We start from the raw sequence: 14,122 nt of genomic DNA on the forward strand, positions 1-14,122 counted from the left end.
CAATTATTAAATGTTATATATACCAATACTCTGACAGTCTTGTACACCATGAGAGGTCTACATGTGTAATAAGTATGTGCTCAATTATTATTAGATGTTGAAAGGCTATCAATTATTAAATGTTATATATACCAATACTCTGACAGCCCTGCGCACCATGAGAGGTCTACATGTGTAATAAGTATGTGCTCAATTATTATTAGATGTTGAAAGGCTATCAATTAATCAATGCTATATATATACCAATACTCTGACAGTCCTGTGCACCATGAGAGGTCTACATGTGTAATAAGTATGTGTTCAATTATTATTAGATGTTGAAAGGCTATCAATTATTAAATGCTATACATACCAATACTCTGACAGTCCTGTCTACCATGAGAGGTCTACATGTGTAATAAGTATGTGCTCAATTATTATTAGATGTTGAAAGGCTATCAATTATTAAATGCTATATATATACCAATACTCTGACAGTCCTGTCTACCATGAGAGGTCTACATGTGCAATAGGTATGTGCTCAATTATTATTAGTTGTTGAAAGGCTATCAATTATTAAATGCTATATATACCAATACTCTGACAGTCCTGTGTACTATGAGAGGTCTACATGTGTAATAAGAATGTGCTCAATTATTATTAGATGTTGAAAGGCTATCAATTATTAAATGTTATGTATACCAATACTCTGACAGTCCTGTGCACCACGAGAGGTCCACATGTGTAATAAGTATGTGCTTAAGTATTATTAGATGTTGAAAGGCTATCAATTATTAAATGCTATATATACCAATACTCTGACAGTCATGTGTACTATGAGAGGTCTACATGTGTAATAAGTATGCACTCAATTGTTATTAGATGTTGAAAGGCTATCAATTATTAAATGCTATATATACCAATACTCTGACAGTCCTGTGTACTATGAGAGGTCTACATGTGTAATAAGTATGTGCTCAATTATTATTAGATGTTGAAAGGCTATCAATTATTAAATGTTATATATACCAATACTCTGACAGTCCTGTGCACCACGAGAGGTCCACATGTGTAATAAGTATGTGCTTAAGTATTATTAGATGTTGAAAGGCTATCAATTATTAAATGCTATGTATACCAATACTCTGACAGTCCTGTGTACCATGAGAGGTCTACATGTGCAATAGGTATGTGCTCAATTATTATTAGATGTTGAAAGGCTATCAATTATTAAATGCTATATATACCAATACTTTGACAGTCCTGTGTACTATGAGAGGTCTACATGTGTAATAAGTATGTGCTCAATTATTATTAGATGTTGAAAGGCTATCAATTATTAAATGTTATATATACCAATACTCTGACAGTCCTGTGCACCACGAGAGGTCCACATGTGTAATAAGTATGTGCTTAAGTATTATTAGATGTTGAAAGGCTATCAATTATTAAATGCTATATATACCAATACTCTGACAGTCATGTGTACTATGAGAGGTCTACATGTGTAATAAGTATGCACTCAATTATTATTAGATGTTGAAAGGCTATCAATTATTAAATGCTATATATACCAATACTCTGACAGTCCTGTGTACTATGAGAGGTCTACATGTGTAATAAGTATGTGCTCAATTATTATTAGATGTTGAAAGGCTATCAATTATCAAATGTTATATATACCAATACTCTGACAGTCCTGTACACCATGAGAGGTCTACATGTGTAATAAGTATGTGCTCAATTATTATTAGATGTTGAAAGGCTATCAATTATTAAATGCTATATATACCAATACTCTGACAGTCCTGTCCACTATGAAAGGTCTACATGTGCAATAGGTATGTGCTCAATTATTATTAGATGTTGAAAGGCTATCAATTAATAAATGCTATATATACCATTACTCTGACAGTCCTGTGTACCATGAAGGGTCTACATGTGTAATAAGTATGTGCTCAATTATTATTAGATGTTGATGGGCTATCAATTATTAAATGCTATATATACCAATACTCTGACAGTCCTGTGCACAATGAGAGGTTTACATGTGTAATAAGTATGTGCTCAATTATTATTAGATGTTGAAAGGCTATCAATTATTAAATGCTATACATACCAATACTCTGACAGTCCTGTCTACTATGAGAGGTCTACATGTGTAATAAGTATGTGCTCAATTATTATTAGATGTTGAAAGGCTATCAATTAATAAATGCTATATATATACCAATACTCTGACAGTCCTGCGCACCATGAGAGGTCTACATGTGTAATAAGTATGTGCTCAATTATTATTAGATGTTAAAAGGCTATCAATTATTAAATGCTATACATACCAATACTCTGACAGTCCTGTCTACCATGAGAGGTCTACATGTGTAATAAGTATGTGCTCAATTATTATTAGGTGTTGAAAGGCTATCAATTATTAAATGTTATATATACCAATACTCTGACAGTCCTGTGCACCACGAGAGGTCCAGATGTGTAATAAGTATGTGCTTAAGTATTATTAGATGTTGAAAGGCTATCAATTATTAAATGCTATATATATACCAATACTCTGACAGTCATGTGTACTATGAGAGGTCTACATGTGTAATAAGTATGTGCTCAATTATTATTAGATGTTGAAAGGCTATCAATTATTAAATGCTATATATACCAATACTCTGACAGTCATGTGTACTATGAGAGGTCTACATGTGTAATAAGTATGTGCTCAATTATTATTAGATGTTGAAAGGCTATCAATTATTAAATGTTATATATACCAATACTCTGACAGTCCTGTGCACCACGAGAGGTCCACATGTGTAATAAGTATGTGCTTAAGTATTATTAGATGTTGAAAGGCTATCAATTATTAAATGCTATATATACCAATACTCTGACAGTCATGTGTACTATGAGAGGTCTACATGTGTAATAAGTATGCACTCAATTATTATTAGATGTTGAAAGGCTATCAATTATTAAATGCTATATATACCAATGCTCTGACAGTCCTGTGTACTATGAGAGGTCTACATGTGTAATAAGTATGTGCTCAATTATTATTAGATGTTGAAAGGCTACCAATTATTAAATGTTATATATACCAATACTCTGACAGTCTTGTACACCATGAGAGGTCTACATGTGTAATAAGTATGTGCTCAATTATTATTAGATGTTGAAAGGCTATCAATTATTAAATGTTATATATACCAATACTCTGACAGCCCTGCGCACCATGAGAGGTCTACATGTGTAATAAGTATGTGCTCAATTATTATTAGATGTTGAAAGGCTATCAATTAATCAATGCTATATATATACCAATACTCTGACAGTCCTGTGCACCATGAGAGGTCTACATGTGTAATAAGTATGTGTTCAATTATTATTAGATGTTGAAAGGCTATCAATTATTAAATGCTATACATACCAATACTCTGACAGTCCTGTCTACCATGAGAGGTCTACATGTGTAATAAGTATGTGCTCAATTATTATTAGATGTTGAAAGGCTATCAATTATTAAATGCTATATATATACCAATACTCTGACAGTCCTGTCTACCATGAGAGGTCTACATGTGCAATAGGTATGTGCTCAATTATTATTAGTTGTTGAAAGGCTATCAATTATTAAATGCTATATATACCAATACTCTGACAGTCCTGTGTACTATGAGAGGTCTACATGTGTAATAAGAATGTGCTCAATTATTATTAGATGTTGAAAGGCTATCAATTATTAAATGTTATGTATACCAATACTCTGACAGTCCTGTGCACCACGAGAGGTCCACATGTGTAATAAGTATGTGCTTAAGTATTATTAGATGTTGAAAGGCTATCAATTATTAAATGCTATATATACCAATACTCTGACAGTCATGTGTACTATGAGAGGTCTACATGTGTAATAAGTATGCACTCAATTGTTATTAGATGTTGAAAGGCTATCAATTATTAAATGCTATATATACCAATACTCTGACAGTCCTGTGTACTATGAGAGGTCTACATGTGTAATAAGTATGTGCTCAATTATTATTAGATGTTGAAAGGCTATCAATTATTAAATGTTATATATACCAATACTCTGACAGTCCTGTGCACCACGAGAGGTCCACATGTGTAATAAGTATGTGCTTAAGTATTATTAGATGTTGAAAGGCTATCAATTATTAAATGCTATGTATACCAATACTCTGACAGTCCTGTGTACCATGAGAGGTCTACATGTGCAATAGGTATGTGCTCAATTATTATTAGATGTTGAAAGGCTATCAATTATTAAATGCTATATATACCAATACTTTGACAGTCCTGTGTACTATGAGAGGTCTACATGTGTAATAAGTATGTGCTCAATTATTATTAGATGTTGAAAGGCTATCAATTATTAAATGTTATATATACCAATACTCTGACAGTCCTGTGCACCACGAGAGGTCCACATGTGTAATAAGTATGTGCTTAAGTATTATTAGATGTTGAAAGGCTATCAATTATTAAATGCTATATATACCAATACTCTGACAGTCATGTGTACTATGAGAGGTCTACATGTGTAATAAGTATGCACTCAATTATTATTAGATGTTGAAAGGCTATCAATTATTAAATGCTATATATACCAATACTCTGACAGTCCTGTGTACTATGAGAGGTCTACATGTGTAATAAGTATGTGCTCAATTATTATTAGATGTTGAAAGGCTATCAATTATCAAATGTTATATATACCAATACTCTGACAGTCCTGTACACCATGAGAGGTCTACATGTGTAATAAGTATGTGCTCAATTATTATTAGATGTTGAAAGGCTATCAATTATTAAATGTTATATATACCAATACTCTGACAGTCCTGTACACCATGAGAGGTCTACATGTGTAATAAGTATGTGCTCAATTATTATTAGATGTTGAAAGGCTATCAATTATTAAATGCTATATATACCAATCCTCTGACTGTCCTGTACACCATGAGAGGTCTACATGTGTAATAAGTATGTGCTCAATTATTATTAGATGTTGAAAGGCTATCAATTATTAAATGTTATATATACCAATACTCTGACAGTCCTGCGCACCATGAGAGGTCTACATGTGTAATAAGTATGTGCTCAATTATTATTAGATGTTGAAAGGCTATCAATTAATAAATGCTATATATATACCAATACTCTGACAGTCCTGTGCACCATGAGAGGTCTACATGTGTAATAAGTATGTGCTCAATTATTATTAGATGTTGAAAGGCTATCAATTATTAAATGCTATACATACCAATACTCTGACAGTCCTGTCTACCATGAGAGGTCTACATGTGTAATAAGTATGTGCTCAATTATTATTAGATGTTGAAAGGCTATCAATTATTAAATGCTATATATATACCAATACTCTGACAGTCCTGTGCACCATGAGAGGTCTACATGTGTAATAAGTATGTGTTCAGTTATTATTAGATGTTGAAAGGCTATCAATTATTAAATGCTATACATACCAATACTCTGACAGTCCTGTCTACCATGAGAGGTCTACATGTGTAATAAGTATGTGCTCAATTATTATTAGATGTTGAAAGGCTACCAATTATTAAATGTTATATATACCATTACTCTGACAGTCTTGTACACCATGAGAGGTCTACATGTGTAATAAGTATGTGCTCAATTATTATTAGATGTTGAAAGGCTATCAATTATTAAATGTTATATATACCAATACTCTGACAGTCCTGCGCACCATGAGAGGTCTACATGTGTAATAAGTATGTGCTCAATTATTATTAGATGTTGAAAGGCTATCAATTAATAAATGCTATATATATATACCAATACTCTGACAGTCCTGTGCACCATGAGAGGTCTACATGTGTAATAAGTATGTGCTCAATTATTATTAGATGTTGAAAGGCTATCAATTATTAAATGCTATATATACCAATACTCTGACAGTCCTGTGCACCATGAGAGGTTTACATGTGTAATAAGCATGTGCTCAATTATTATTAGATGTTGAAAGGCTATCAATTATTAAATGTTATATATACCAATACTCTGACAGTCCTGTACACCATGAGAGGTCTACATGTGTAATAAGTATGTGCTCAATTATTATTAGATGTTGAAAGGCTATCAATTATTAAATGCTATATATACCAATCCTCTGACAGTCCTGTACACCATGAGAGGTCTACATGTGTAATAAGTATGTGCTCAATTATTATTAGATGTTGAAAGGCTATCAATTATTAAATGCTATATATACCAATCCTCTGACAGTCCTGTACACCATGAGAGGTCTACATGTGTAATAAGTATGCACTCAATTATTATTAGATGTTGAAAGGCTATCAATTATTAAATGCTATATATACCAATACTCTGACAGTCCTGTGTACTATGAGAGGTCTACATGTGTAATAAGTATGTGCTCAATTATTATTAGATGTTGAAAGGCTATCAATTATCAAATGTTATATATACCAATACTCTGACAGTCCTGTACACCATGAGAGGTCTACATGTGTAATAAGTATGTGCTCAATTATTATTAGATGTTGAAAGGCTATCAAATATTAAATGCTATATATATACCAATACTCTGACAGTCCTGTCTACCATGAGAGGTCTACATGTGTAATAAGTATGTGCTCAATTATTATTAGATGTTGAAAGGCTATCAATTATTAAATGCTATATATACCAATCCTCTGACAGTCCTGTACACCATGAGAGGTCTACATGTGTAATAAGTATGTGCTCAATTATTATTAGATGTTGAAAGGCTATCAATTATTAAATGTTATATATACCAATACTCTGACAGTCCTGCGCACCATGAGAGGTCTACATGTGTAATAAGTATGTGCTCAATTATTATTAGGTGTTGAAAGGCTATCAATTATTAAATGTTATATATGCCAATACTCTGACAGTCCTGTGCACCACGAGAGGTCCAGATGTGTAATAAGTATGTGCTTAAGTATTATTAGATGTTGAAAGGCTATCAATTATTAAATGCTATGTATACCAATACTCTGACAGTCCTGTGTACCATGAGAGGTCTACATGTGCAATAGGTATGTGCTCAATTATTATTAGATGTTGAAAGGCTATCAATTATTAAATGCTATATATACAAATACTCTGACAGTCCTGTGTACTATGAGAGGTCTACATGTGTAATAAGTATGTGCTCAATTATTATTAGATGTTGAAAGGCTATCAATTATTAAATGTTATATATACCAATACTCTGACAGTCCTGTGCACCACGAGAGGTCCACATGTGTAATAAGTATGTGCTTAAGTATTATTAGATGTTGAAAGGCTATCAATTATTAAATGCTATATATACCAATACTCTGACAGTCATGTGTACTATGAGAGGTCTACATGTGTAATAAGTATGCACTCAATTATTATTAGATGTTGAAAGGCTATCAATTATTAAATGCTATATATACCAATGCTCTGACAGTCCTGTGTACTATGAGAGGTCTACATGTGTAATAAGTATGTGCTCAATTATTATTAGATGTTGAAAGGCTACCAATTATTAAATGTTATATATACCAATACTCTGACAGTCTTGTACACCATGAGAGGTCTACATGTGTAATAAGTATGTGCTCAATTATTATTAGATGTTGAAAGGCTATCAATTATTAAATGTTATATATACCAATACTCTGACAGCCCTGCGCACCATGAGAGGTCTACATGTGTAATAAGTATGTGCTCAATTATTATTAGATGTTGAAAGGCTATCAATTAATCAATGCTATATATATACCAATACTCTGACAGTCCTGTGCACCACGAGAGGTCCACATGTGTAATAAGTATGTGCTTAAGTATTATTAGATGTTGAAAGGCTATCAATTATTAAATGCTATATATACCAATACTCTGACAGTCATGTGTACTATGAGAGGTCTACATGTGTAATAAGTATGCACTCAATTATTATTAGATGTTGAAAGGCTATCAATTATTAAATGCTATATATACCAATACTCTGACAGTCCTGTGTACTATGAGAGGTCTACATGTGTAATAAGTATGTGCTCAATTATTATTAGATGTTGAAAGGCTATCAATTATCAAATGTTATATATACCAATACTCTGACAGTCCTGTACACCATGAGAGGTCTACATGTGTAATAAGTATGTGCTCAATTATTATTACATGTTGAAAGGCTATCAATTATTAAATGTTATATATACCAATACTCTGACAGTCCTGTACACCATGAGAGGTCTACATGTGTAATAAGTATGTGCTCAATTATTATTAGATGTTGAAAGGCTATCAATTATTAAATGCTATATATACCAATCCTCTGACAGTCCTGTACACCATGAGAGGTCTACATGTGTAATAAGTATGTGCTCAATTATTATTAGATGTTGAAAGGCTATCAATTATTAAATGTTATATATACCAATACTCTGACAGTCCTGCGCACCATGAGAGGTCTACATGTGTAATAAGTATGTGCTCAATTATTATTAGATGTTGAAAGGCTATCAATTAATAAATGCTATATATATACCAATACTCTGACAGTCCTGTGCACCATGAGAGGTCTACATGTGTAATAAGTATGTGCTCAATTATTATTAGATGTTGAAAGGCTATCAATTATTAAATGCTATACATACCAATACTCTGACAGTCCTGTCTACCATGAGAGGTCTACATGTGTAATAAGTATGTGCTCAATTATTATTAGATGTTGAAAGGCTATCAATTATTAAATGCTATATATATACCAATACTCTGACAGTCCTGTGCACCATGAGAGGTCTACATGTGTAATAAGTATGTGTTCAGTTATTATTAGATGTTGAAAGGCTATCAATTATTAAATGCTATACATACCAATACTCTGACAGTCCTGTCTACCATGAGAGGTCTACATGTGTAATAAGTATGTGCTCAATTATTATTAGATGTTGAAAGGCTACCAATTATTAAATGTTATATATACCAATACTCTGACAGTCTTGTACACAATGAGAGGTCTACATGTGTAATAAGTATGTGCTCAATTATTATTAGATGTTGAAAGGCTATCAATTATTAAATGTTATATATACCAATACTCTGACAGTCCTGCGCACCATGAGAGGTCTACATGTGTAATAAGTATGTGCTCAATTATTATTAGATGTTGAAAGGCTATCAATTAATAAATGCTATATATATACCAATACTCTGACAGTCCTGTGCACCATGAGAGGTCTACATGTGTAATAAGTATGTGCTCAATTATTATTAGATGTTGAAAGGCTATCAATTATTAAATGCTATATATACCAATACTCTGACAGTCCTGTGCACCATGAGAGGTTTACATGTGTAATAAGCATGTGCTCAATTATTATTAGATGTTGAAAGGCTATCAATTATTAACTGTTATATATACCAATACTCTGACAGTCCTGTACACCATGAGAGGTCTACATGTGTAATAAGTATGTGCTCAATTATTATTAGATGTTGAAAGGCTATCAATTATTAAATGCTATATATACCAATCCTCTGACAGTCCTGTACACCATGAGAGGTCTACATGTGTAATAAGTATGTGCTCAATTATTATTAGATGTTGAAAGGCTATCAATTATTAAATGCTATATATACCAATCCTCTGACAGTCCTGTACACCATGAGAGGTCTACATGTGTAATAAGTATGCACTCAATTATTATTAGATGTTGAAAGGCTATCAATTATTAAATGCTATATATACCAATACTCTGACAGTCCTGTGTACTATGAGAGGTCTACATGTGTAATAAGTATGTGCTCAATTAGTATTAGATGTTGAAAGGCTATCAATTATCAAATGTTATATATACCAATACTCTGACAGTCCTGTACACCACGAGAGGTCTACATGTGTAATAAGTATGTGCTCAATTATTATTAGATGTTGAAAGGCTATCAAATATTAAATGCTATATATATACCAATACTCTGACAGTCCTGTCTACCATGAGAGGTCTACATGTGTAATAAGTATGTGCTCAATTATTATTAGATGTTGAAAGGCTATCAATTATTAAATGCTATATATACCAATCCTCTGACAGTCCTGTACACCATGAGAGGTCTACATGTGTAATAAGTATGTGCTCAATTATTATTAGATGTTGAAAGGCTATCAATTATTAAATGTTATATATACCAATACTCTGACAGTCCTGCGCACCATGAGAGGTCTACATGTGTAATAAGTATGTGCTCAATTATTATTAGATGTTGAAAGGCTATCAATTAATAAATGCTATATATATACCAATACTCTGACAGTCCTGTGCACCATGAGAGGTCTACATGTGTAATAAGTATGTGCTCAATTATTATTAGATGTTGAAAGGCTATCAATTATTAAATGCTATACATACCAATACTCTGACAGTCCTGTCTACCATGAGAGGTCTACATGTGTAATAAGTATGTGCTCAATTATTATTAGATGTTGAAAGGCTATCAATTATTAAATGCTATATATATACCAATACTCTGACAGTCCTGTGCACCATGAGAGGTCTACATGTGTAATAAGTATGTGTTCAGTTATTATTAGATGTTGAAAGGCTATCAATTATTAAATGCTATACATACCAATACTCTGACAGTCCTGTCTACCATGAGAGGTCTACATGTGTAATAAGTATGTGCTCAATTATTATTAGATGTTGAAAGGCTACCAATTATTAATTGTTATATATACCAATACTCTGACAGTCCTGCGCACCATGAGAGGTCTACATGTGTAATAAGTATGTGCTCAATTATTATTAGATGTTGAAAGGCTATCAATTAATAAATGCTATATATATACCAATACTCTGACAGTCCTGTGCACCATGAGAGGTCTACATGTGTAATAAGTATGTGTTCAGTTATTATTAGATGTTGAAAGGCTATCAATTATTAAATGCTATACATACCAATACTCTGACAGTCCTGTCTACCATGAGAGGTCTACATGTGTAATAAGTATGTGCTCAATTATTATTAGATGTTGAAAGGCTATCAAATATTAAACGCTATATATATACCAATACTCTGACAGTCCTGTCTACCATGAGAGGTCTACATGTGTAATAAGTATGTGCTCAATTATTATTAGATGTTGAAAGGTTATCAATTATTAAATGCTATATATACCAATACTCTGACAGTCCTGTGCACCATGAAAGGTCTACATGTGTAATAAGTATGTGCTCAATTATTATTAGATGTTGAAAGCCTATCAATTATTAAATGCTATATATACGAATACTCTGACAGTCCTGTGTACCATGAGAGGTCTACATGTGCAATAGGTATGTGCTCAATTATTATTAGTTGTTGAAAGGCTATCAATTATTAAATGCTATATATACCAATACTCTGACAGTCCTGTGTACTATGAGAGGTCTACATGTGTAATAAGTATGTGCTCAATTATTATTAGATGTTGAAAGGCTATCAATTATTAAATGTTATGTATACCAATACTCTGACAGTCCTGTGCACCACGAGAGGTCCACATGTGTAATAAGTATGTGCTTAAGTATTATTAGATGTTGAAAGGCTATCAATTATTAAATGCTATATATACCAATACTCTGACAGTCATGTGTACTATGAGAGGTCTACATGTGTAATAAGTATGCACTCAATTATTATTAGATGTTGAAAGGCTATCAATTATTAAATGCTATATATACCAATACTCTGACAGTCCTGTGTACTATGAGAGGTCTACATGTGTAATAAGTATGTGCTCAATTATTATTAGATGTTGAAAGGCTATCAATTATTAAATGTTATATATACCAATACTCTGACAGTCCTGTGCACCATGAGAGGTCTACATGTGCAATAGGTATGTGCTCAATTATTATTAGATGTTGAAAGGCTATCAATTATTAAATGCTATATATACCAAAACTTTGACAGTCCTGTGTACTATGAGAGGTCTACATGTGTAATAAGTATGCACTCAATTATTATTAGATGTTGAAAGGCTATCAATTATTAAATGCTATATATACCAATACTCTGACAGTCCTGTGTACTATGAGAGGTCTACATGTGTAATAAGTATGTGCTCAATCATTATTAGATGTTGAAAGGCTATCAATTATCAAATGTTATATATACCAATACTCTGACAGTCCTGTACACCATGAGAGGTCTACATGTGTGATAAGTATGTGCTCAATTATTATTAGATGTTGAAAGGCTATCAATTATTAAATGTTATATATACCAATACTCTGACAGTCCTGTACACCATGAGAGGTCTACATGTGTGATAAGTATGTGCTCAATTATTATTAGATGTTGAAAGGCTATCAATTATTAAATGCTATATATACCAATACTCTGACAGTCCTGTACACCATGAGAGGTCTACATGTGTAATAAGTATGTGCTCAATTATTATTAGATGTTGAAAGGCTATCAATTATTAAATGTTATATATACCAATACTCTGACAGTCCTGTACACCATGAGAGGTCTACATGTGTAATAAGTATGTGCTCAATTATTATTAGATGTTGAAAGGCTATCAATTATTAAATGCTATATATACCAATCCTCTGACAGTCCTGTACACCATGAGAGGTCTACATGTGTAATAAGTATGTGCTCAATTATTATTAGATGTTGAAAGGCTATCAATTATTAAATGTTATATATACCAATACTCTGACAGTCCTGCGCACCATGAGAGGTCTACACGTGTAATAAGTATGTGCTCAATTATTATTAGATGTTGAAAGGCTATCAATTAATAAATGCTATATATATACCAATACTCTGACAGTCCTGTGCACCATGAGAGGTCTACATGTGTAATAAGTATGTGCTCAATTATTATTAGATGTTGAAAGGCTATCAATTATTAAATGCTATACATACCAATACTCTGACAGTCCTGTCTACCATGAGAGGTCTACATGTGTAATAAGTATGTGCTCAATTATTATTAGATGTTGAAAGGCTATCAATTATTAAATGCTATATATATACCAATACTCTGACAGTCCTGTCTACCATGAGAGGTCTACATGTGTAATAAGTATGTGCTCAATTATTATTAGATGTTGAAAGGTTATCAATTATTAAATGCTATATATACCAATACTCTGACAGTCCTGTGCACCATGAAAGGTCTACATGTGTAATAAGTATGTGCTCAATTATTATTAGATGTTGAAAGCCTATCAATTATTAAATGCTATATATACCAATACTCTGACAGTCCTGTGTACCATGAGAGGTCTACATGTGCAATAGGTATGTGCTCAATTATTATTAGTTGTTGAAAGGCTATCAATTATTAAATGCTATATATACCAATACTCTGACAGTCCTGTGTACTATGAGAGGTCTACATGGGTAATAAGTATGTGCTCAATTATTATTAGATGTTGAAAGGCTATCAATTGTTAAATGTTATGTATACCAATACTCTGACAGTCCTGTGCACCACGAGAGGTCCACATGTGTAATAAGTATGTGCTTAAGTATTATTAGATGTTGAAAGGCTATCAATTATTAAATGCTATATATACCAATACTCTGACAGTCATGTGTACTATGAGAGGTCTACATGTGTAATAAGTATGCACTCAATTATTATTAGATGTTGAAAGGCTATCAATTATTAAATGCTATATATACCAATACTCTGACAGTCCTGTGTACTATGAGAGGTCTACATGTGTAATAAGTATGTGCTCAATTATTATTAGATGTTGAAAGGCTATCAATTATTAAATGTTATATATACCAATACTCTGACAGTCCTGTGCACCATGAGAGGTCCACATGTGTAATAAGTATGTGCTTAAGTATTATTAGATGTTAAAAGGCTATCAATTATTAAATGCTATGTATACCAATACTCTGACAGTCCTGTGTACCATGAGATGTCTACATGTGTAATAAGTATGTACTCAATTATTATTGGATGTTGAAAGGCTATCAATTATTAAATGCTACATATGCCAATACTCTGATAGTCCTGTGTACCATGAGAGGTCTACATGTGTAATAAGTATGTACTCAATTATTATTAGATGTTGAAAGGCTATCAATTATTAAATGCTAT

The sequence above is a fragment of the Watersipora subatra genome, chromosome 3, assembly GCF_963576615.1.
Source record: "Watersipora subatra chromosome 3, tzWatSuba1.1, whole genome shotgun sequence".
Lineage (NCBI taxonomy): Eukaryota > Metazoa > Bryozoa > Gymnolaemata > Cheilostomatida > Watersiporidae > Watersipora > Watersipora subatra.